Source organism: Melitaea cinxia, chromosome 21, assembly GCF_905220565.1.
Source record: "Melitaea cinxia chromosome 21, ilMelCinx1.1, whole genome shotgun sequence".
NCBI lineage: Eukaryota > Metazoa > Arthropoda > Insecta > Lepidoptera > Nymphalidae > Melitaea > Melitaea cinxia.
In genome coordinates this window covers 13,289,722-13,314,815 of record NC_059414.1, presented here as the reverse complement: position 1 = coordinate 13,314,815, position 25,094 = coordinate 13,289,722, and the positions used below count along the sequence as shown (strand labels likewise).

General features: G+C 32.8%; 1 long non-coding RNA gene across 1 annotated transcript; it reads right to left on the bottom strand.

Moving 5' to 3' along the window:
* Positions 1-7: 7 nt before the first annotated feature.
* On the bottom strand, positions 8-23,721 carry LOC123664127. The gene is made up of 3 exons (XR_006744778.1): positions 23,711-23,721; positions 19,367-19,369; positions 8-382 (listed from the first exon to the last, which is right to left on the bottom strand). It is a non-coding gene; the product is annotated as an uncharacterized LOC123664127 (long non-coding RNA).
* Between the last annotated feature and the right edge of the window lie 1,373 nt (positions 23,722-25,094).

Below are 25,094 nucleotides of genomic sequence, written 5' to 3'. Positions count from 1 at the left end.
TTGATATTTAAATTTTCTTTTGTATATTTTTATATTATATTTTTGTTTTAGTTTGTCTAAGAACTACGTAATTCTACCAACATGATGTAAATTCGTGATATGACATATTACAGCCTAGCCTAATTTTCTTGCATCGAACATTTCTCGATACGCGGGGTTTTAAATAAAAAATAACAGCTTTTTTTGATCCACTTGGTTCCGATATTAGCATTCAAAGACTCCTACTTGTTTGTGCTGGAACTTACATATTTGCTTTTATTAATTATTCTTTCTCTATTACCTACTGATTTATATTTGCCTGAATTACTACTGCATATACAATATCGAAGAACATGGACTTTATTTTTTGACTGAAACATGAATTTTCCCTGCAATTTTTTTACTTCATCTATGAGTGTAAACTGGTGAATGCATGACGAGAGCGTTACGAAAAGTGTGATCGGGCGAGGCGAACTCAGAGAGAGAGGTGCGACAACACATTTTCTTTCTCTCTTTCTCTCATAGCTAGTTACGTTTTGTATATCTAAGACACAGTGCAGGCCTATTGCGCAGAAGTTTTACTTGTCATGTGGTCTAAAGCAAGCTTGTTTTTTTTATACGTATCTTCAAATATTTTTTCTACTGTATTTAAATTTCCTTTGCCTACAACTATTAGTTAAATAAACAATACATTTTTGTGCAATTTTATTGAATTTAAAAAGATAATAAATAGCACAATATAACGTTAGTTTTTCCTTATATTAACGTCCTCGGGTATCAAATCTGTCAATTTGATACGATATCGAGTTACATGATAAGAAACAAACTGAGACTAAAAGATATATAATCTATATATTAATACGTAAAGCAAAAACTTTGTACCCCTTTTTACGAAAATTGCGCGGACGGAGGAGTATGAAATTTCGCACACTTATAGTTTATATAGAGGAGTGCAAAATGCTCATTTTTATTTTAAATTATGCATAAACAGTATATTAAATCATTAAAAACACTACCATGTATTCTTTTGTTGATTATCAAAGTCCGTAGTAAAATTGAAAATTTAAAAAAAAGGTTCTTTATTTTCATAATCTTTTAATTATTTAATTATGGTCGAGTTTCGACCTCTGGGCGACCACTAGTTATGATAAAATCGCAACGGGACACTTATAATGTGATATCAATAATATTTAAAATGTAACGTATTCTAATTGATAACGGAGCAGCAACAAGTGTGGAAGGAACTGGGGAGGCCTATGTCGAAGAACAACCTGACAAAGGACCTGGTTGCTAAAATAGACAAAAATTTTAATTTGGGTAGTGCTACTTACAATTGTCTTTATTTATATTTTATTTTACTATTCTAATAATAAAGTAAAACAAAATTGCCGGTGAATGAACGCTTTATTTATTTATTTATTTAATTACAACGGGACATATCCTGTTCCAAATCCAGAGTAGCCTGACTGGGGATGTAAGTCATCCGAACAGAAGATCACAGCTAAATAATAGTGCTGTCCAGAAGTGTTGTGTTTTTATGGTGAGTACAGTAACAAGAGCTCCTGGATCAGCTAGCAATGCTTCTGGTGTACAGGTGTTTATAGGCTACGGTAATCGCTTACCATCAGGAGAGCCGTACGCTTGTTTGTCACCCACTACATATGTCGCCGACACGTCGAAAAATCGTCGAAGTAGGACCCTTTCATTTATCAATTTCAATTGTATAGAAACAGTTACCGGAATTTACATTCGCCGGTCGAATGTTTGAAAATGAAACATTGCTTTTACTATCACAATTTTACTCGAACGGTTGGCGTTTGTGTAATATGTTGCAAAACATTATCGCGGTACTTGTAGGTAGGTAATATTTGTATTATCAGTACTTACATATAATCTTTATATTAATACATGAATCAGAAACTTTGTACCATTATTTAAGAAAATTACGCGGACGGAGGAGTATGAAATTGAGCACACGTATAGTTTATAGAGAAGGCATGCTAACATTTTTTAACCATACATTAAAAAATACATAAATGCCATTAACACCTTTACGGTTTATACAAATGTTCGTCATGAGCAGGAATCGAACCCACGACTGTAAGCACAACAGCAGCAACGCGTCGTATCTTAGCCTGCTATATTACATTAGTTCTCACTATCACAGGTTGGCTGGAAGAGATCTCTTCTAGAGATAAGTCCAACGTCGCAAGCTAAATTTGTATATAAATAACTGTACAAGAAATAGTGCAATACAGAATATTATAAATCAATTAAACAATACACACACTACCATGTATTTGACACACACACGCATATACATATACTACTCTTTTGTCTATTGTTAAGGTCTGTGGTTAAATTATGGTCGAATTTCGACCACTGGGCGGCCATTAGTTACTAGAATTACAAATAAAGCATTTTACATTTTTTTGTTTCATGGCTTTAATATAAAATAAACATTTCTTCTCGTCTTCGTCCCCGATAACGATTGACAATCTCTATAACAATAATTTGCCTTTTTAACCGACTTCAAAAAAAGGAGTCAATTTCTTTTTCTTCAGTTAAATCTTAACGAACATGACAATTTTTCATGTATTTCAGTGACCTACCTCGTAGTATTAATAAATCATAGTTTCATTCAAGTCCATACAGTAGTTTCAGGGCGTTTAATGTAGCGCCGTAACACAGAAGGGCCAATAAAAAAAAAACTATGTGGATTATAAAAAAACTATTTTTAGATTTTCGTAAATGTACCGAAGTATAACGGTAAGTTTTATCATTTATACCTATAACTATGTTTAAATCATAAATCGAGCTTAGTTCTAAACTGGAGCGCGTAGCTCGTAATTCTTCAGCGTAAAGGTATTTACGGATCTGTAAGCGATCGACAATTATTTAGAGACAGCGTCCTGTTCGGTTATCACTGCCGTGACACATTGAGATCACTACAATGGACCCGTAATCTAGAACTGGGGGAAAGTTAGGGTGACTAACGCTAAAATACTATAGGACTTAACTAGAATGAGAATAAAGACAATGAAAAATGGTACTTAGAGGCCAATGTCATAATAGATGTGGATTAACAATTCAAATAACAAAGCTTAGTGTAATTTTATCTTTAATTTCAAAATAAAAATTGTTTTTATCTGGGCTTCATAATAAAAAATAAATTAAACAATGAACTCCTCGCGCTTAACGCACCACGATATACACCTGTGTCAGGGGTTTGGAAACATCGAAAATACACGAACATAAGCGCCAACACACGTACGGTTTATACAAATGTTCGCCATGAGCGGGGATCGAACCCACGACTGTCAACACAACAGCGGCAACGTATAATATATTAGTTAATTTCTATTTCGCTGGCAAATTTAGTACAGACGAACCCCTATGAGACCAATCCCCTATTTCAATCCATACTCATACTCGTACATTTATTTACTCCAAGTAAATTTTTCATTTATCGTATCTTTTAATTAGAATTCTCAAACGATACATAATCAATATGAGTCATATAATAGTACAAATCATTTATACATAGACACGTTTCTACATAACATATAAATTTACTACAAAGACAAGTACATGAGGGAATGCTGAAAGATAAGTTTGATTAATAGATCATATTTTGTATGTAAAAATGTAAACAACCTTCAGGTATACGCTGTGACAGCACATAGGTCTTGTAACATGAGCGTGAGTGGCGAAAGGCGATCAGCTGTTTAATTATTTCAAGGTTTTACGTCAGAGAGGCGATTTTTTTAATAAAAATATTTTTTGAACTGTTTGTCATACGTATTACTTGACATTTTTAATGGGCGTATATTTTCGGATAGGAAGTCGATCTTCTACAAAAATTGCCATTACAGTAATTACTTGACTATATTGAGAGACAATAGAATAAATGTTCATAAAATAATCATAATTTTAATTGATAACAATGTAATGTCTACCCCTCTCAAATATCTCACTACTCGTATTGGCTGTCTACTACCTACTACCTAGCTAGTATTCGGTGTTCATTATGAACTTTGACGTTTGAATGTGAGTGATTCTGAAAAAATCACAGTAGCTTTACGGTTCAGCCTGTAATATCCCACTCCTAGGGCATAGGCCTCTTTCCTCGTGTAGGAGAAAGATCAGAGCTTAATCTACCACGCTGCTCCAATACGGGTTGGCGGACAGTATCTCTGTCCATCAATTCTCAGTAACTTTCGTGATAGTAATATAGTTTAATATCGGTATGGATTAAGCAAACATTAAGCTATATCTAACAACACACCACGAACTATACTAACGAATATAGCCACCTCCTCTCTTCCAGTAGGTGTCGTAAGAGGCGACTAAGGGATAGCAAAGTTCCACTGCCGCCTTGGAACTTAAAAAGCTGATCGATGGCGGGATAACCATCCAACTGCTGGCTTTTAAATACACAGGCCGAAGACGGGCGGCAGCGTCTTCGATGCGACAAAGCCAGCCCTGCCCAGCGTGGTGACTATGGGCAAAACACATGAGTTAACGCCATTTTTGACGCGAACTTGTGAAGGATGTATAGGTATAGTGGTGGACTGTATTAGGCTGAAAGTATGTGTGTAACAACACACAACAAGATTCAAAACAGACAAATCTACTAAGTTTAATTATAATTAGTATTATCATAAGACAATTACGATTACGTGAGAAAACTACCCATAAACACGCAATGGAGAAATTTTATACAAAACAGGTATAAAACAAAAAGGGATAATAAATCCTTATTACAGTATATTTAAGTAGTGTCGCCCTATCCCGGGACACTTTCTACATTGCAACACGACAAGGGATAGATATGACCGATTTCGTAGCCCTTATGGCTTCGTGATAGGGCTCAATATATTTTCGTTTCGGTCATTGTTCAAAGGACGAAGGAGAAATTACTGCGACCTAATTTGTACCTTGCTTATGATTCAGTGCATTGTATTACGATTATAAACAGCATGCGGCGAGATAGCTTTGTTCACAATAAGCTTAATATCTAGAGTTCTAGACGACCGAGTTTTTATGAAGAATCGAGAATAGAGATAGGAAAGCAAGAAATATTTTGTACCTAATCTGGAGCACATCTATTAACCTATATAAATATTCTAATATATAAAATTCTCGTGTCATGGTGTTAAACATTGAACTCCTCCGAAACGGCTCGACCGATTTTAATAAAATTTTGTGGGCATATCGGATAGGTCTGAGAATCGGCTAACATCTATTTTTCATACCTCCAAGTTATAAGGGGGGGGGGGGGATTAAGCCGGTTAATTATGGCAAAGAAAAGTTTGCGGGGTCAGCTAGTATATGTATAAATATATATGTATATATCTCTCTCGGTTAGTTTTGGAATCACCATCAAATTTGAGAAAATAAACTTTAGTTCGCAATTTGAAGCATGCAGTGTTGAAAATAATACGCCTCAACGCTTTGAAAATTAAAATGTAAATAAAAAAGGCATGGGCACTTAACGGCCCATGGATTTTAAAACTTATATTAAAAAAATCTAGAGCACATCATCTCGAGGAGAATACTAACCTACCAGAAGATCACTGTCCATTAAGAATGCTATCAAACAGTACGGAAATAAATCAACCTTACATGATGATCACGACCAAATAACAGATTTCTAAAGTAGTTTTTGTTCCAGTGGTAAGGCAGCTGAGTTCATGTAGAAAATGATAGGTAGGGTTTAGGCGTCCATAGGCCACGGTAACCGCTTACCATCAGGCCAAGCCATCTTAGTTTTCTATAATTTTTCAAAAATTGTGACAATTCCTATTTGATATTCACATCAACTGATAGCACTATTTTTACTCTCTTGGTAAAATACAGTACATATATTGAAAAAAAAAATAGTTTACGGGCCTACTTCACCTGTTGCCGTTAAGCTATCTGACATATAACTTTTATTCGCGACCATTGCATTTAAAATTTGAGGTGAAACATGTCATAATGGCCATTTTCGCCAACTGCTGTTATTTCGTGTCCTTACGTGCAGGATACTTCATTCAAATGAAACTGTGGAACAGGCCCTGATGAGAATTAACATTAGTTCAAACCTACCTTATATTTTGAGACCTGACATTATATTTACGTGTATTATTATATGTCTATATAATTATGTATATACACCTCCATGCCGTCTAATTCTTTGTCATGTTCTTAGAGATCGCTCTTTTAGCGATAAGGGCGCCTAGTACATTTTTATATTTTCCATTGGATGTAAAAAAATTCTCTTTTAGTGTACAATACAGAGTATTTATATTTGTAGTAAGCAAACAAATTAAATATATATTTTGTATGCCTATATATTTATATAGTTCGTTGTTCATCAAATCACGTTTGTGTAGAGCGGGACACGTGATACATTGATAGGGTTGCTACTTTTTAAAACAATATTATTCCGCTAAAAAAAATTATGACACTATCTTAGCTGCATGTATTATCTTACTTATGAGTACTTAAATTACAGCTAAATTGATATATAATTACGTTCCATATTATATAACAAAATTTATTTAATCACTTTTAAATACTTATCTATACTAATATTATCAAGAGGAAAGATTTGACTACTCACTATTGGGAAGCTACACTTTCCGCGGGTGATATAAGCTATATTTTATTTTAAAAAAAAAAATTAGGAATTTTTTTTTGAAATGTTTGTTAAATACCCGTGTGAAGTCGGGGCACGATGCTAGTATAATACAAAACCAAAAAACGCCAGCAAGTTACATATCAATTACATGCATTGATGTAACAGACTCAATGACAATCAGTTGGTTTAAATAAGAGAAACAAGTTCAACAGCCCTATAAATAGCTGTATTCGCTAAAAACGCTAGCGTAACGGGATAAGCTCGCGAGCTCAGCGGTGACCACTCTTTTTATGAACGACGGTATCACCTTAACGTACTGTGCATACAAAGGATTGTATTATGTCGTAAAACAACTCCTCAAGGCTGCTGCTTTCCTGGTATTTTTGGTTTATTTCGTAAGAGATTTTTTATCGAAAGATTTACATTTTTTTTAAATAAAAGTAGGCAATAAATTAATACGAATAAAAAGTAGGTATTTCAAAATATATTTTTTTGAGGTATTCTTAGTTTTTATTTTTTGGCGAAATATATTTCTTAATATTTATATGGAAAATATTAAATGAATCATGTCAAAAAAGTTGTCGCAATCCTTATGTATAAGACAACATTTTAAATTATATCACATAGAACACATGGAGCAAAGTATGACAAAGTTATATTATCGTCTTCGGAGTTTTATCATAAACGGCAATCAAACCCACAACAGCTAAGAACTAGTTATGGTGATCACTCTACCAAACACATTTTACGTCACAATATCATAATAATACATTATTCTTTCATCACTCCCATGTAGAAAATTACAACTCAAATCAATAGGTACTTCTAAAATAATTCTGTATGTAAATGTACAATCAATAAACATTAATAGCAAAATTCATTTAGTATAACAAAGCCTGTTAAAGTTATAGGCTATATAAGAACATATACTAATTTTTGACACTTAAAACTATTTTCACAATATACTTTTACCAGCATTAAAAAAGAAACTTAACAGTTTACATATATTTAACAATTAAGACAAATTAAGAAGCGTTAACTTCACAGAAACATGTCGACGTTTGTTAGTTAGGTGAGAATTTACTATAAATAGAATAGACATACGCTGGAGTCTTTATCACGACGTAACACTTGCGTGTAATTTTTTAAATTACTTTAGCAAAAAGTCTAGTTTCTTTCAACTTCTGTGGTGGGTCTATTTAAAAATACCAGTGGTCGCCCATAAATCGAAATTCGACCTTAATTAAAATTTTGAATTAAAGAAAACCAAAAACTTATGAAGATATGGAACCTTTTTTTAAAAATTTCTATTTGACTAGACTTTGACAATTAACAAAAAAGTATAATATATACGTGTGTGTATTTTTATGCATAATTAAAAAAAAATTAGCATTCTGCACTCCTTCTCTACACGGGTACAAAGTTTTTGCTTTGCGTATTAATATATATTATAGATAAAATTTATGAAATTACGGTGTTATATACACATGCATAAGATAGGTTACATGCCTTAAATCATACATACATGAAGCATAGTAAACGGCGACAGTTTTCGTCCCATTCAACAATTGTAAACTATAAAATTTCGTACGAAAGGTACATCATTAAGATACCTACCATTTGTATTTTAATTGTGACTAATTCTTTTTGTAATACAAGTCTAAAATTACTTCATACTTTGTATTATTATCGTCAGCACAACGACATAAATAGTATCATATAAGTACACGAAAAATTCTATGGTAACGTTTTGGCCACGATAGCACATAAATACAACACGTAATAATTGGATCCGCTACGATGTATATTTAATTATCATCATGATCATCACTTCAGCCTATCGCAGTCCACTGCTTGGCAATAGGCCTCCAGCAGTTCGCACCAAATATAGCATAACTCATGTGTGTTGCCCATAGTCACCACGCTGGGCAGGCGGGTTCGCAACCGCAGGGCTGGCTTTGTCGCACCGAAGATGCTGTTGCCCGTCTTCGGCCTGTGTATTTGAAAGCCAGCAGTTGGATTGTTATCCCGCCATCGGTTGACTTTTTAAGGTGGTAGTGGAACTGTGTACATTTATAACGAATAAAATCAATTTTAAAACAAAATATAGTCGAAGCAGTCGTGTGTAACACTGCATTAACACTTATAATTAAATGACCATAATTACACGAACATAGTTGAATGAATTAGCCTTGTAACAACTACTTAGTGATACGTCTAATTATCGAGTTAGGAAACATGCGGAAAAGCGACGAGATTTCGCGGAAAACAGAGAAAATCGCGTTAAACGCCACAATGATGCTAAGAATACTTGCATAATTTGTAACGTTTATGTAATAATATTAACTGCTATGTGATATGATCGTGGATACTTTATTTAATTAGTGTTTAACTTCGACGTTTGAATTAACACAGTTACATATCGCATGCTTAATGGAAAATTGACTCATTAGTACATAGGTCAGAATTAAGTTATGTACAGTGACAGGCTTCTGTAAACGCCATCTATCGTCTACCGTTTAAAATATGTCGAAATTACGAATATTCAACGCTCCAGAGATATATCCGTCTCTTTCATTTTTTGGGATTTTTCATTGTGTTTGTGCGGAATAATGACTTATGCCAGTTTGTGTCGGGCTCTTGCGGAACAAGGTTGTTATTATTTTATTGAACGAAGACTGAATCGTTGTTGAGCGTATTTACTACTAAATTTAAAGGTAAGTTATATCAAATTTCGTAATTTAGTACTGACAAATTAAATTTTAGGCTACTTTATTGCTAATTTTATTTATAAGTTATATGGAACATTACCTATTAAGACAGTTAATCATTAAACTTCATTATATTTTTCCGGGCCCATTAAGACTTAAGTCAGTTTACTATTAAAATGTAACCATTACTTAATGTAATACTTTGTGACATTCAAGTATAAGTCTGTTTACTACTAAAAGTTATTGTTATTTAGGAGCCGTTATATTAGTTGAGTCTTTGTTTGAATAAAAATTTTTTTCATTGCCTGCAAATTTTTATATTAAGTCTGTGTACTACTAAAAACAAATTACGATAAAAGTATGTACAAAAGGCTTATAATATTACTGTTTATGTTATATGGTGACAATGCCATTCAATAGGTCCAGAAAGATGATAGAGCTTGTTGAGGCTCAAAATCATTCAGATCATGCAACACAATCTGAAGAACACGAATCAGTGCAAACAACTAAATTTACGTAACTATCTTAAATGACTTCAAGACTTCAAAAATTGTGTGTATGATATTTGTTTTTTTTTTTTTGATACTAAAATACTTATTTCTTGTTGTAGATGTTACGTGATATAACAAACAAGCCCGAAAATCAGTGCAACTCAAATGATATTATGATACATTCTTCGGCAACTTCACATTCAGTCTATAATGAAAATCACCTTCATAACACAACATTAGTCCATGATTGCACTGGCGAGATAATATATTCTGAACAAAGCGATGTCGATTTAAGTGATCAAGATCCAACATACGAAGTTCCAAGTACAAAAAAAAAACAAATACCAGTACACCCTAGTCCGTTAAAGTCATCAAGTAGTTCATCATCTTCTTCGTCTTCCTCGTCCTCATCGTCTTCAGAATCTTCCAGTGATAGTTCCGATACAGAATCCTTTAATGGACAGAGTAAAACACAAGTAAACATCACTCAGGTAACCGCAGAAAAGGAATCCGAGCAAAGAAACACTGATGCATCTATAATGACAGATATTTTAATAAATCAAAAATTCAGTGCAAATACTACATCACAAGAAGAAACAAAGAAAGGAAGAAAACGCAAGTGAAACGAAGAAAACTGGAAAATAGAATAAAGCAAAAGGTCTAAGAAATACTGGAAAACCATATATTAGTAAGACAAATAAAACCAATCAAATCTCGTTCTGTTCAACCACCTTGTGGTGTTAAATGTAGGCTCAAATGGTATGTAAAAATAACTGCAGAACAAAGACAGATAATTTTTGATATGTACTGGAATCTCGGCCAGGTTAATGCTCAAAGATCCTTTATTATGTCTTGTATGAGCAATATAACCCCAAGATATAAATATACAAATGCACGCAATCCCAGGAATTGCAATCAAGCATTCCACTTCTTAGTGAACGGGCAATCAGTACGTGTCTATAAAACATTTTTTATTAAAACTTAGATATTTCGGATCGTGTTATACGTACTGTAAACGAGAAAATAGATAAACACAGAATTTTAGCACAAGATCAGAGAGGACAGCACAGCAATCAAATAAAGATTGATGAACAACTACTCTTCGATATTAAACAGTTCATAGATGGGATACCGAGGATTGAATCCCATTACATTAGACAATATTCTACTCGTGAGTACATTGATGGAGGGAAAACAATTTCAGATCTTTTCAGGGACTTTGTAGAAGCTCAAAATAAAAATAATAAAGCAGCTGGTAAATACTGTACATTTTATAAAATATTTACACAAGATTATAATATATCATTCTTCCGACCAAGAAAAGATCAATGCGATTTGTGCTTACAATATACGAACTCTACGCCAGAACAGAAATTATTACTTAATGAGTCGTATGATACCCACTTAGAAGAAAAAACATTAAGCCGCCGAGAAAAATACAATGACCGCTGTAAAATAGATAATAAAAATAAAGTTCTTGTATTCGATTTGCAAGCTGTTCTGCAATCTCCTAAAGGAGATACCTCAGGATTTTATTACAGATCAAAATTAAATAGTTATAACTTCACAGTCACGTCTTTAAACAAAAAGGGTGACGGCCAGCTGAAAGATTCGTATGATGATGTACAATGTTTCTTTTGGAATGAGACTGATGCTAAGCGCGGGGCCAACGAAATCGTATCTTGTTTACTAAAAGTTTTTGAAAAATTGTCGGCTGAATCATCAAATGATAATAGGTGTAAATTAATTCTATATTCAGATAATTGTTTCGGTCAAAACAAAAATAAATTCATAGTAGTTCTTTAACTATTTGCAGTCACTCATCTTAACATTCAATCTATCACTCATAAATTCCTAATAAAAGGCCATACCCAAAATGAGGGTGATAATATTCACAGCCTCATAGAAAAAGAGATAGCGAAAATTTTAAAATCTAGTCCAATATATTCTCCTCACCAATATATAGCCGTAATAAAAAATGCAAAGAAGTCTGGCAAAAAATTTTCAGTACATGAACTGACATTCGAGTCATTTATAGACTTGAAAAAACTTCAAGAAGATTGGGGTCCTAACTTTAATAAAACCAATGACGGAAGAACTGTATTATGAAATGACCTGAAGGTGATAAAAGTTAACAGAGATACACCTTTTTCATTTTTCGTTAAAAGTTCTTACAAACAAAGAGAATACCAGGAAGTAAGCATTAGAAACAAAAGAAAGAAAATGTCTACACATAAAAGCAAGAGCTAAGTGAAAATAAGAAGAAAGATCTGAGAGAGTTACTGGAAAAAAAAAATGATCCCAAATTTTTATTCCGACTTTTATAACTCTATTCTTTAATAGTGTACCTACATTATAGTATTCTATAAAATAGCAATTTTAATATTGATTGATATTGGTTATCACTACCAAAGTTAATCCAAAGAGAAAGATCCTTTAAATTTAACTAAGTATGTTTGTTTTAGAAATTTTTATTTTATGTTTTCTAGTGATTTAATTAAGACTGATCATGACAATAGTATTTTATTTAATTTGTAAGATAGCAAATGTAATATTAATATTTAAGTATTTATAAGAACTGCTAGATTATATATAAGTAATATTTAAGATTATATATAAGCAATATTTTAGGTAATTTTATAAGAACTGCTAGATTTTTAAAAAGGGTAAGTCAATTTTGTTTTATAAATTCAGTAATTAACCGATTTGATTTTGATATTGATAAATAAAACTGAAAAAAATGTATGCTGTTTAGAAGTTTTTTATTATGTTTTTTTTTATTTTCTATTTCTATGTTGTTTTGAAGAATACTGCAATAAAAGACTATATAGATATATACACTTATGTATTTTATTTAAATAATTGAATATGGCCGATATTTAGTTATTCACTATCTACTCATTTTGAAAAAAGTGTCACAATATCTGAAGGTGTTTACTATATTAATCATGTACAGACTAAATACTAAATGAGTCATTATAAAAAATAAATATTTTAAAATGAAACAAACTTAAAACTCAATAGAACAATTGCATTAAAAATATTTGCTTTACTTTTAATGAAAAACTGACTTAACTTGAAAACTATTTTTTTTAATAAAAAAAATGGTAGCATAATATGGTAGCATGAATATTTTTGGCATTTCTTTCACGCAGATTTGATCACTACTTTATCAAAAGTTAAAAAAAACAATCAGTCGTGATTATTAATCATCAGTATTCATTTTATGCATCAACAAGTAGGATGAGTCGTCTTAGCAAAATCTTCTTTTGCGATTTCCCAAAATATGAGTTTTTTTAGTTAAGTCAGTATTCCATTAAGCATGCGATATATATTACACTACACTAGGTAGTAAATATACGTAATTAAATGAACAACAGCCGCTCCGGTGTTGGGTTTACGGGTTTGATTCCCGCTCGGGATGAATATTTATGTTTGTACAAATATTTCTTCCCGGTTTGGATGCCTGTCATTGTGGGTTTACCCACCGTGTCTTGGTCAGAACGTTAAGCCGTTGGTCCCGGTCGTTATCATACCCGACAGCAACCGTTACTTATAGTACATATCCGGCGACCCACGGTAAGCCGAATGACCTAAGGCCTGACTATGATTTAATCATTGAGTGGTATTTTAGGGTTATGTGTTATTAATATCTTAAGATTAAAGTGGAAACTTTGTTGGCTTGATCATTTTTTTTTAATGGCTCATGAACTAATTGTATTCTTTGTGCTGTTTGTTTCCCAATAAAGAGGAAAAAAAAAAGTTACAATAAAATTAAGACTATATAACGACTAGGTTTATATAATACTGGCTGTGCCTCGTGGATTCAGTCGCGTTAATTTGAGGAAAAAATATACAAATATAATATTTATCCTTATAGTATATCTCGGTAGATCTCCTAAGTTCCTAACCAATAGATCTTAAGATGTTAATCTTAGAACTTTTAATTTGTAACAAACTCTTCAGCTTTATAATATTAGTATAAACACAAATTAAAAAAAACGTGTGTACTTTTATTGTACATAATCAATGTGATAATAATTAACGCGATCCTTGGTAATTTTGTACTTATAAAGTCCCTTTGTTCTCCACTTAATTTAAATTCTAAATACAATTTAAAACTATGCTAATACATTAAGCGCTGTTGATAATTCAACAATAAATAAAATATAATCTACCTCTACGGCTCAAAATACCCATGCCTTCTGTTAAACGTGCATTATAATTATATTAATACCACAGGCAATTTGTCATACAAACTACAGATCGACAGTCCTGTGACTGCCTAGTAAAACTAGGACGTGGTCCGACGCTGACGGTTTTTTTTTCACTTACAAATACTCTGTGATCAATCATTTTTGAACATTTATTTTCTTGTCATGTAGCATTATGGTTTAAAATATTAACTTCAAGCATGGTGAATAATTTTTAAACATATTTAACTGAGGCAGGCCACAGCAGATTTCCTGGTCAAAATATGCAGCAACCCAACTGGGAATGGTACCTCGACCTTATAGAAGATCACAGCTAAATAATACTGTTTTTAAACAGTGTTGTGTGCCGGTTGGTAAGTAAAGTGACCAGAGCTCCTGGGGGAATTGGGGATAGCATCAGCAACGCGGTTGCGATGTTTCTGGTGTCGCAGGCGTCTATAAGCTACGGTAATCGCTTACCTTCTACCGGTAATCGTTTGCCGACCTAGTTATATATATATAAAGAAATAACAAACGATTTTTCATAACTTATTAATATACAAGTTCCTTTTATGCGTAAGAAGTACATTAAAGCATTTTGCTACAATTAAGTTAGTTTATCACTCTTTTTGATAAATGTAACAAATTTCAGATAAGACAAGTTTTATCTCGAAGTAAAAAACACAATTTCACCGAGCGTCAATTATTTTGTTATTTCTGAATTGAAAGATTTCTATTCAATTCAAACGTGTCGACGGTCACGCAACGGCTCGAGCATCGCCCACTATTGATGAATGTTTCATTGGAAAAATAGAACAGCATTTATAATTCCTTCAAGATTTCTGACACACTATAAAGATATTTGGCAGCAATTTCTTGAATGTAATCGCGCTATGTATCATCTTGATTACTTCTATTAATTGTTATGTTTGTAAAATACATAACGATTCAATTCTAAATAAATGATAAGTGATTATGTTGACGTGCTTTTATTTTTAAGAGGAGCAAGTTTGTATCACAAATAAATAAATACTAGACACAGCAGCAGCATGAAAATCTTGGGTCAGAAGTCTAGAAACATTTACAATAAACAGAATCGCCCCGATAACAACAAACCTAGATCTGGCTGAACCTTTTTTTTACGTGAGGAAAGTCCATCATAAATACCCTCCGGCGCAGGGGCGCCTGAGGGTTACGTCAGACTCATACTGACTAAAAAACCACGTGTCTGTCGCGGCAGTCGTCCGCCTGGGTGGGGCGACATGGGGTCGCGCTGACATTCGCCACCTAGATATGACTGAACCTGCATTAGCTAATGCCACAGCCACTAATACTACAACTTCTGATCAAGTTTTGGAAATCTACTAATTTCTCTTATACAGCGATGACTGATGTCATTATTCAGTGGTCTCAAATCTACAAAATACGTCCAAGAGCATTGTCATCAGAATAGACCCGTGTAGAAATTTTTTTCGTGTTCCTTAGCATGACCGGACCGGGCATGCCCGATCTAGACCGGATAAAGTATATAACGCAGATTTTTCTGGACCTGATCAGGATGAGATGAGATTTCCTGATCGGCTCCAGATCAGGCGTTACTACCTTACCTGATCCGGGTCGGGTATGCCCGGTCCGGTCCTTTTAAAAACACGAATGTATATTCTTGAAAAAATTGTTTAATATAAAAAATGAAAATTGATATTATAAATATGTTACTTAACATAATTATCATTATATTTATTTCCGTTTATTTTTTTCCAACGTATTATATAGTTTTTATTTCAAATATCAATTGTTTTTATTTATTTTTATATTATTGATTAATTATTATTATTAATGAAATTTTATTTATTAAGTTCTATTCGTTACTTCCTATTACTTACGACTACTCCACTGTGTAGAAATGGACTCCCTGCTAGACTGTCCAGATAACAGTATAAATACTAAGTGCGTGTAAAAACATCGATAGCGCGATTCAGGCTCAGTTCGTGTAATTTCTTTCAGGCTATCCTGATCTGGACCAGACCTGGTCCTGATGAAGATATGCCTTACCATACTTGATTATATTTTACATCAGGCTATTCTTACCTGGACCAGACCTGGCCCTGATAGAGCTTGCCGGATCTGGCATGCCTCATTCTATCCTGATCCTGTCCAGATACATGATCTGGTTGAGCCTGACTTTTTTTCTAGTCGGGGAATATGATATAATATTGTAACTACACATAACTGCATTTAATTGAAATCAAAATATTTTCCAAAAGGACGTTATCGATTACTAAAAAACGACTAACTTTCGATCCCGATAAACGACTTTCGCTGCCCACTTTCATGGAACCGCAAGTTCGGCCCTTCTCACTTCGATGTCCCCGGCGACTTTATGCTGAACCATTAAAATTCAAATCAATGTAAAACAGACAACTTTCGATTTTTTCAAATTTAACGACATTAAAACTGTAACGGGGACATATGAGCTGTCCAAATATATTATGTTATCGATACGAAGGTTAGGAAAATTTATATCGTCTGATTCATTAGTAAACACACAACGACCTTCCATTCTCTTTTTAGGAAAAACAATAAAAAATTGCAAAGACTTAATATGTATTGTAATGTATTCGTATATTCGATATGATTTAAAACATGACTTTATTTCTAAGTAACTAAGTAAATCCCAAAAAATATACTTAAAAAAGCATAAGTTAATTTTTTTGAAACGAGTAACTGCTGAGTTTCGTTCCGATTGTTCTCTGAAGAATCTATGTACATTCCGTATCAGTGGTAGCTTCACTTTTAACGATAATGAAAACTTTAATTTGTAAAATGACGATTCGGCACTTTTGAAGTCTATTTGTACAAAATTATCTTTGATTTTGATATATAATTTACACAAAAAAAAAATCTTACCATTATTCTTGTCATCAAGTGAATTTGTACATACTTATTAAGTAATTGTACTACACTAAATAGGATACAATTCTTTGTTATATCTACTACATTTTTTTTTGATTTTAGGTCCAATATAACGTACTAAGGCAAGTAATTGAAAGAAGGATTAGAGAAGTATTATGAACTAATAAGTCAGCAATTAGTTGCTAGCATTAAGATGACTTCGATGTCAACATACAATAGAAAACAGATCCATGCAGGTTTTTATATAATTGCTCAGTTAGTAAACTATTTAGATTCTCGTGTCTAATCAAAATTATCAAAAACGAAAAAGCAAACTAATAAAAACATGATATTGAAGACCTAATTCAGTTCAGAACATGTTGAAACAGATTTTTATCTTAATTATACATATAAAAGAGTTATGTATTGAATATTAATTTTTATTACATATAATCAGGCCACCGGCTTCGTTCGCGTGAACCTTTTATAAAATATCAAGTTTTCTGACTATGCAATAAATTGCAACAATTTATTTGTAACAGACAAAATTTTTAGCGGATTTTGACGAAAGTTGGCGCGATTTTAGCGGATATCGTGAGAACTTATTACGACAATTAATAAACTAAAAATTTTACATAAAATGTGACCAAAAATCATTGATATTATACCCAATGAATGTATTATATAAAATACTAATACAAACGTTAAAAGTAAAACAGCATTTTCTCAAACCGAGTACATAAATAGTAAAGCCGACCAACTAAAATTTCCAACGAGTAACAAGGGCAATAAAACTATTCCAAATAGAGTAACCCTCGAAATTCCTAGCAGTCTTTAAGTAACTCGGGTAGCTTATTTTCAATACCATTAAAGGCTTTGGCACATGTCGCCTCTAGATACAGGTATTTGATACAACGCATTCCGGTGACGAAACATTACGCAGCTAGATACAGGTTTAAAAACATTTTGTTGATGTCGAGCGATTTTGATAAAGTTTTTATCGATACCGAAATAAAGTCGAAATCTATCAAAAAAAAAAGATAGAAAATAAAAAATTCGTTCTATAAGTGGGTACACGTGTAAGAATTTTTTTCACGTTTCTTAATTAAGGGGAGCCAATTTTTTATATAGGTAGTAACAAAAAGATATGTATTAGATTTTTGTCTATATACTTCATTCATTAGATAATACAATAATATAATTTTATAGAATAGACACAACTATAGTTAGATATCTAGAAGTAAGAAAAAAACCCCTGAATCCTAGATAAACCCTGAGAATTCCAATAAACTTGGCTATTCAATAAACTAGGTATACACTTCCATATATGACACTAAAAGACACGGACTAGCTGGCTAGGCGCCTTTTGAAAAGCGTTTCTGAATTATTCAATACTTCAGTCACATGTAAGACATGAAAAATGTATTGAGGTTATTTAAAAAACACTATTTTTTATTCTTTCACACGAAATATTTGAAAACTCCACCACAAAATAATATAAATGCAGAAAAAAATATTTTACAAAATAAATTTTAACCGATGCACAAATTGTCTTTGTAGAATTAGAAAGATCCAGAACAGCACTTGAATAAGGAAACACAAATCAAAATCAACTTAACCAAAAGCGAAACAGCGAACGCTTCAGAACATCGAGTGAGCCAACGTAACCTATCATTTCAGCTTTAGAAATAAAAACATTTGCAAAAAAACGCGAATCATCGTCTCGATGACCTTTGAAATTCCTTGTATCCTGCTGTATTAAATTCTACCTTATTTTATTATAATTTAAGTTGAAATTTGTTTGCAGATGGAAGGCAGTTATGACGTTCCATGCATTGTTGTGAAGAAAGGTGATAAAAAAGAGAAGAATAAGTTGGTAAAGCGGTACACAAACGACCTTGGTTTTTACTGTAGGCCACATGCCGGCTGTTGCTCCTAAGGACGATGGTATGCATAGCCGGTTTTGTTTTTGTAAGCCCACTCCCGTCTTGTTTTGATGGATCGATTTTGGAGCCCTTGATTTTGAACTTTGAGTTTGTACCTCTATTCAGATTCAATTCTGACTTAAAACATAGCTTTAATGATTTAGTTTTATTATTAATATTTAATAGGAACTGATTTGTCTGCTTTAAAACGGTACTATAAATAAACTTTCTATTCAAATTGTTATTAATTATGGAATTGTCGTTTCTTTAACTTTCTATCTGGGCTCGTTTATGATAATTTTGGCCCTGAGCACGCTCTGTCCACCGACTATCGAACTTAGCGCATCATTCTATGCAATTATAAACTTTTACTTTTTTAATAGCTACATGCCTTCACAGCCAAAATTACGTTGACGAATATTTTAGGTACATTTAAATTCAAGACAATATCTATTTATATTCTTACATACGGACTACTTATTTGCAAATATTCCATGTTACTGTGGTTAACAAAGATTAAAGAATATTAGCATTTAGTTGTGTTTACTTTCTTACATAAATCCTCCGCCCTTTGACCTACAACATTGTTCAAAATTGTCACGATCTTCCGTCACGCGGTTACCGTACAGACATTTTTTTATTGTAATTACTTAAAAGATATATACGTCGGTTTCTAGAAAGTGCGATCGTGCAGTACCAGAGTGTGGTGAAATTTTAGACAACCGATAGTCATCTAATGTTTACATCGTGTATGAGGTTTGAGGTTATCACGGTAATTGTACTCTATGTATTAATTTCCAACGGTAGTCGGGTCACGTTTGGTCTAATCGGGAAATGAAAAATTTTCAAAGGTTCCGGGTAAGAGATGTAGCTGGTAAACTTGAATATTTGAAGATTTTAGGGTTTTAGTAATTAACGCAACCGCTTTGAATATGAAGGGGATGACACAGTTCAAGCTTTAAGCTTAACAAACAAGCATCGCTAATGGGACTCATTGAATAGCGGCATACAAAAAATGCTTTCCATTTAAAACAAAAATGTCGCATATGGTAATACTAAACTTGAGATGTCTTTTCAAGTCTTTCAATGATGGTCTTCACTATATTTTTATTTGTGAATGTGGGCATTTCAAAATTATTATTATTAATTTACTAATAATTATTCTAGAAGTAATTTATCAAAGCCCTAAATGACAATTAATCGACAATCATGATAGATTCAATTTCTTGTTATCGTTCTCAAACGTTTAATTTGTATGAGCTCTAAGATTCTATTTGCATATAGCTAGCGATTCTAAAATTAGAATCACAACAATCAACCAGTCAGACTATTAGGATAAACTAAGACCGAACTACTGTTAATAAATAGTCATAGACAATAGAGGTTAATGAAGCGAAACTGCGGAATTTAACAATGTCCTAAATAAGCAAAGATATATTTACGAGGCGTTTGATATTGAAACAATTGACGGAAGGAATTAAGGTTTATCAACTATTAACACTAATAGAAAGCAATTATAATTGATCGCATTTGATTCTATTAATAGTAGCAAAAACTACAAGTCTTTCATACATTGGGTGATTTGCAGATTTGTTCAGAATCTAATTTGTAAGTTTAAAATGGCTTTTGCTTTTCTTGCTACTTGTTTTTTGGACGTATTAAGTTACACAGATTTTATCAAAGCCCTAAATGACAATTAATCAGTTGAACAATGTTGTAGGCCAAAGGGCGGAGGATTTATGTAAGAAAGTAAACAAAACTAAATGCTAATATATTCTTTAGTCTTTGAAATACTTTAGTTAAAAAATTCACGATCTATAAATGTATGACAGATAATATCAGAGGGATAAATTGCGAAAAGGTTATGTCAGAGTTTGGGCATTTTGCCATTTAAATTGCTTACAACACCCCGTAGTGTGATACAGAATCTCAACCTGAATACGAATAGATGTTTAAAAACGGCTCCTTTGTTGAATATTTTATAGCAGGTTTTGTAAGGACGCGTCAGATTGACGGAAATTGTGCAATTACTATTACATATGTATAAGTAAATTTGGAGCAGTATTTCATCAAAGTGTCGATGTTTCGTGTTTACTTTAGAGCGAGATGACTTCGTTACGTCATTATACAGAACGTCGGCTTATCAGATCTTGGTTTCATATAAGAGTTATGATCATGTGTCATTAGAGTTTGCACAATGACCGACCGACGGATTCATTAAAACTGAATAAATCGTTGCGTTTCGAACTAACAATCAAATAGAAGGCTTTTGTATGGTCATGCTCTGTTAACCGACTATACTAAATAACAGTCTATGGTCAAATATGGCTACCAAGAGCAACGACCTTTCGAGCGTTCGCAACAAAAATTAACATTCTCTATGGCTGTTCTACCATCATTAACGTAACAGATCAAATCAAATTGTCCGACATTTACGGCTCGAGGCGTTTTTTGTATTATTATTCTTTTTTTTTAGTTAAAACGCCTACGTACGGTGTGCTATATTTTAGTGACTACGTATTGAATGAAAGTGTGATTTCTTAACTTTTTAAATTTTACTAAAGTGACATCATCAAATTTTACTTATTGTTTTAGAACATTATTCATATATCTGACACATTTTATCAGATGTAGTATTCATTTTATAATTTAATCACATATCCAATTACTGTAATTTGATTATTTCACGGCTGTCAATAACATTGTGACAGTATTGGAGTAACTCTTATTTGTATAGTTCACGGTGAGATTAATCTTTTTATAAAAATGCTTTGTCAGATTTTAAGATTAACCTCTTTCCCACCTATCTGACCGAATTCGTTTTAATACCCTCGCTGTTATACCTATACATTCGAATCAACACAGCGGCCAATTAAATAAGTGTAACTTTTAGTCGCTATCAAATTACAAAAACAAGAAATGTTGTGAATTTTATCGTAAGCAAGTGCGATGTTGCAAATAAACTGTACGGTAAACCGCATCTTGATACGTAGACAATTTCGCTAAATTGATCCATAAGTCGAACGCGTAAGAGAAAAGTGCATGCTTATGTCCTAATGTGTAATGACCGGTGTCGCAAAAATTCATTAGCGTATCCACATTCCTTTTCGAGATTGAAATGCCATATTTGTGTCATTTTATATTATTGACAACTGTATGCGTTTACTCGTTATAATAAAGTTTACATTCCCATAAAACCATGTATACCTTAGTGTTAAATTTATAGTTTTAGCTGTATAATAACATGCACAATTGGCAGTGCTATTACGTTTCTTATACAGAGGTCTTCGAGACCACGTGTGGGTGAAATTTACTTCGATCATATATTTACTTAAGCAGTCTGACAGTAAACGTTTCATACCGTGCCAATATCGCCTATATGCTATCGTAATACAGCTCAGAAAGGCGTAGGAGATTTCCGTAGATAAAATGGTACAGCAGATAAGACTCAAGTCTAAAGGGATGTACTTGACGTTAATGGACAAGTTGAAAAATGCCAGCCTTACAATTAAGTGCTGTCCGGAAAATATGATACGAAATGTCTATTAGGTGAAACAATGGGTGAGATAGGAAGGAGTTTATTATTGTATAGATTTTCTCATAACGATTCCACTTTATCGATAGAATTTAGATAGCATTATTTATATTCGTAGTAACTCTTTAACCATACGGTTCGGTATTTGTGTATAGTAAAACTTGATACCTTCTAATCTTTACCTCGGCATAGCCCTTGCAAATATATAAAAATACTAATGATGTTTTTAGCTTAACTAAACATAATACTTCTGGATTTACTGTCTATTTTTATATATTTAACTAGCATAGGACTGTCTTTATCGTACATAAGCATTATGATGAAAGGCCCGCCCTGAGTATGTTAGCATATGAAGTAAGGTTTCAAGTTGAAATATAATAAAGTGAAAAACTTTTATCTGTTGAATTAATTTAATCGTCAGATAGCTTTATCAGTTGTAGTAGTGTAAGTATTAAGATGTATGCTATATAATAAATTGTTTGATGCAATAAAAGTTAGTCTTGCTTCAACCTTTGTTTAATTCACTAAACCGATAACTCCCGCCGTACACAGTGACTGACAAAACTAGCTCTAATCAAGTATAGGTAGTCAACTGTATGGCTACGCCATTATTTAGCCACCCCCTTTCTTCCGTGGATGTCGCAAGAGGCGACTAAGGGATAGCACAGTTCCACTACCACCTTGGAACTTATAAAGTCGACCAATGGCGGGATAACCATACAACTGCTGGCTTTGAAATACACAGACCGAAGGCGGGTAGCAGAGTCTTTGGCGCGAGAAAGCCAGCCCTGCGGTCACCAACGCGCCTGCCCAGCGTGGTGACTATGGGCAACACAAATGAGTTCACGCCATTTTTGGCGCGAACTTGTGGAGGCCTATGTGCAGCAGTGGACTCCGATGGGCTAAAATGATGATGATGATGAAGTAAATTTATAATCGTAATTCTTTAAAGGATTTATAAAGTTGTCCAGATATTTCGTGTGACAAACATTGGTCGTCAAGCTCCCAGCTAAAAATGTAGATTCACAGGTAGGGTAACGGCTTTTAATGGCGTGATAATATTTCAAGTATGTAAGCAAGTAAAATCAAGCATCTTAAGCTAACAAGAGACGTATTGGTCATTAGCTATTCACCATCTCCATTACGACATTACTGACAAAAACGGTATCTGCGAAACAATTTTGCAACTAAGTCTTTCATTGTACATTTTATGAATCATTACATGTTTTGGTGAAGCTACTGGTACCAACGATGTCTTTCGAGTTTCAACTCTATTGATGGGTAGATGGTTTTATTGTTGAGTAATGACCACAGCAAATAGCTTTGAAGTAATTTGTATAGACAATATAAAATTACTTTAAGTAAAATCTATTGTCGTCTTTTATCCAGAAAGTGAAGTAAGAGTCTGATGTGATGCGATACCCGAACTTTTTGTTTCGCAATAAAACCGCAGATTATTCAAGCAAAACGTTTATTGGAAATGAAGTAAAATAGCTGATGAATCTCAACTTTTAACGATTCCTTTCCTACTTTCAAAGCTTATATATAAAATTCTCGTGTCACAATGTTAGTTACAATGCTCATTGGAAACGACTGGACCGATTTTTATGAAATTTTATGTGCATATCGGGTTGGTCTGAGTTAAAGGGGTTAAGTTTGTAAAGTTTGCCCCCGATTAAGGGCGTTTAAAGCATATATGGCAAAACAACGTTTGCGGGGTCAGCGAGTATTTCTATAGAACTTTTTCTAACAATTTCTAAATCTATCGAAGATGGCCACATAACTATATAAATTGATAAGTAAGTAGTTGAAGATTTCAAGATTTAAATATTGAAATAAACTTTACTTAATTTAGAAAGTATTCCTTATTCTTCATACATTTATTTACATATTACATATATCGTTATTTATTACATAAACAGATAATTTAGTTTCTATAGCGACTAGGATATTTAGGAATAAATTTGGTTTCGACCAGAATGTTCTAGTTCACAATCATATTATCTGTCATTGCATTAAAACCTAACATTATCCAATGTCAGCAGCTGAACGACAATCTAACTAGATCTTAGGTATTTCATCACGTTACGTAAGCTTGACGGCCGTTCACATTGCTTGTGACATAATATTCATGTATTTGTAGTTCTATTTCTGTAATCGTGACGTTTGAATCTGATAGAAGTATCTTGTTTGATCCATTAAGATACACATATATTTTTTTCTATGTTAGTAATTTCTAGAATGTTCTTTTCTTAGCTCTATCCAAAATATTCTGTTAAATCAAGTTTCTCAATTACAAAATAGTTAAGAAGATTATTACAAGTTTACGTCTTATTCAGACATAGATATTATATGACAAATTTGAAACGAGCTTTATTAGTAGATACTATCCGACCCGTGCCCACATTTTGTGATGCAAATATATAGTAAAGTTTTCATTATGCTCGCTTTTATCCGACTTGATTTACTATTATTATATACTATTATTTTTCACTGATTTTTTTGTTCAATGACAATAAAATATAGCCTATATAGCTCCTGAATAGTGTAGCTCTTTATTAGTGAAATAATTATCATGATCGGATCAGTATTTGCGAAGATTACCCCCTACAAACAAACAAAGTTAGAAACTTTACCTCTTTTTTATGTTATTAGTAGATTAGTATAGTAGATATTATAAAAAAACGTTACCAAGTTCGTAAATCGGGATTATTTGTTTATAAGTGTCTCTTATGAAAAT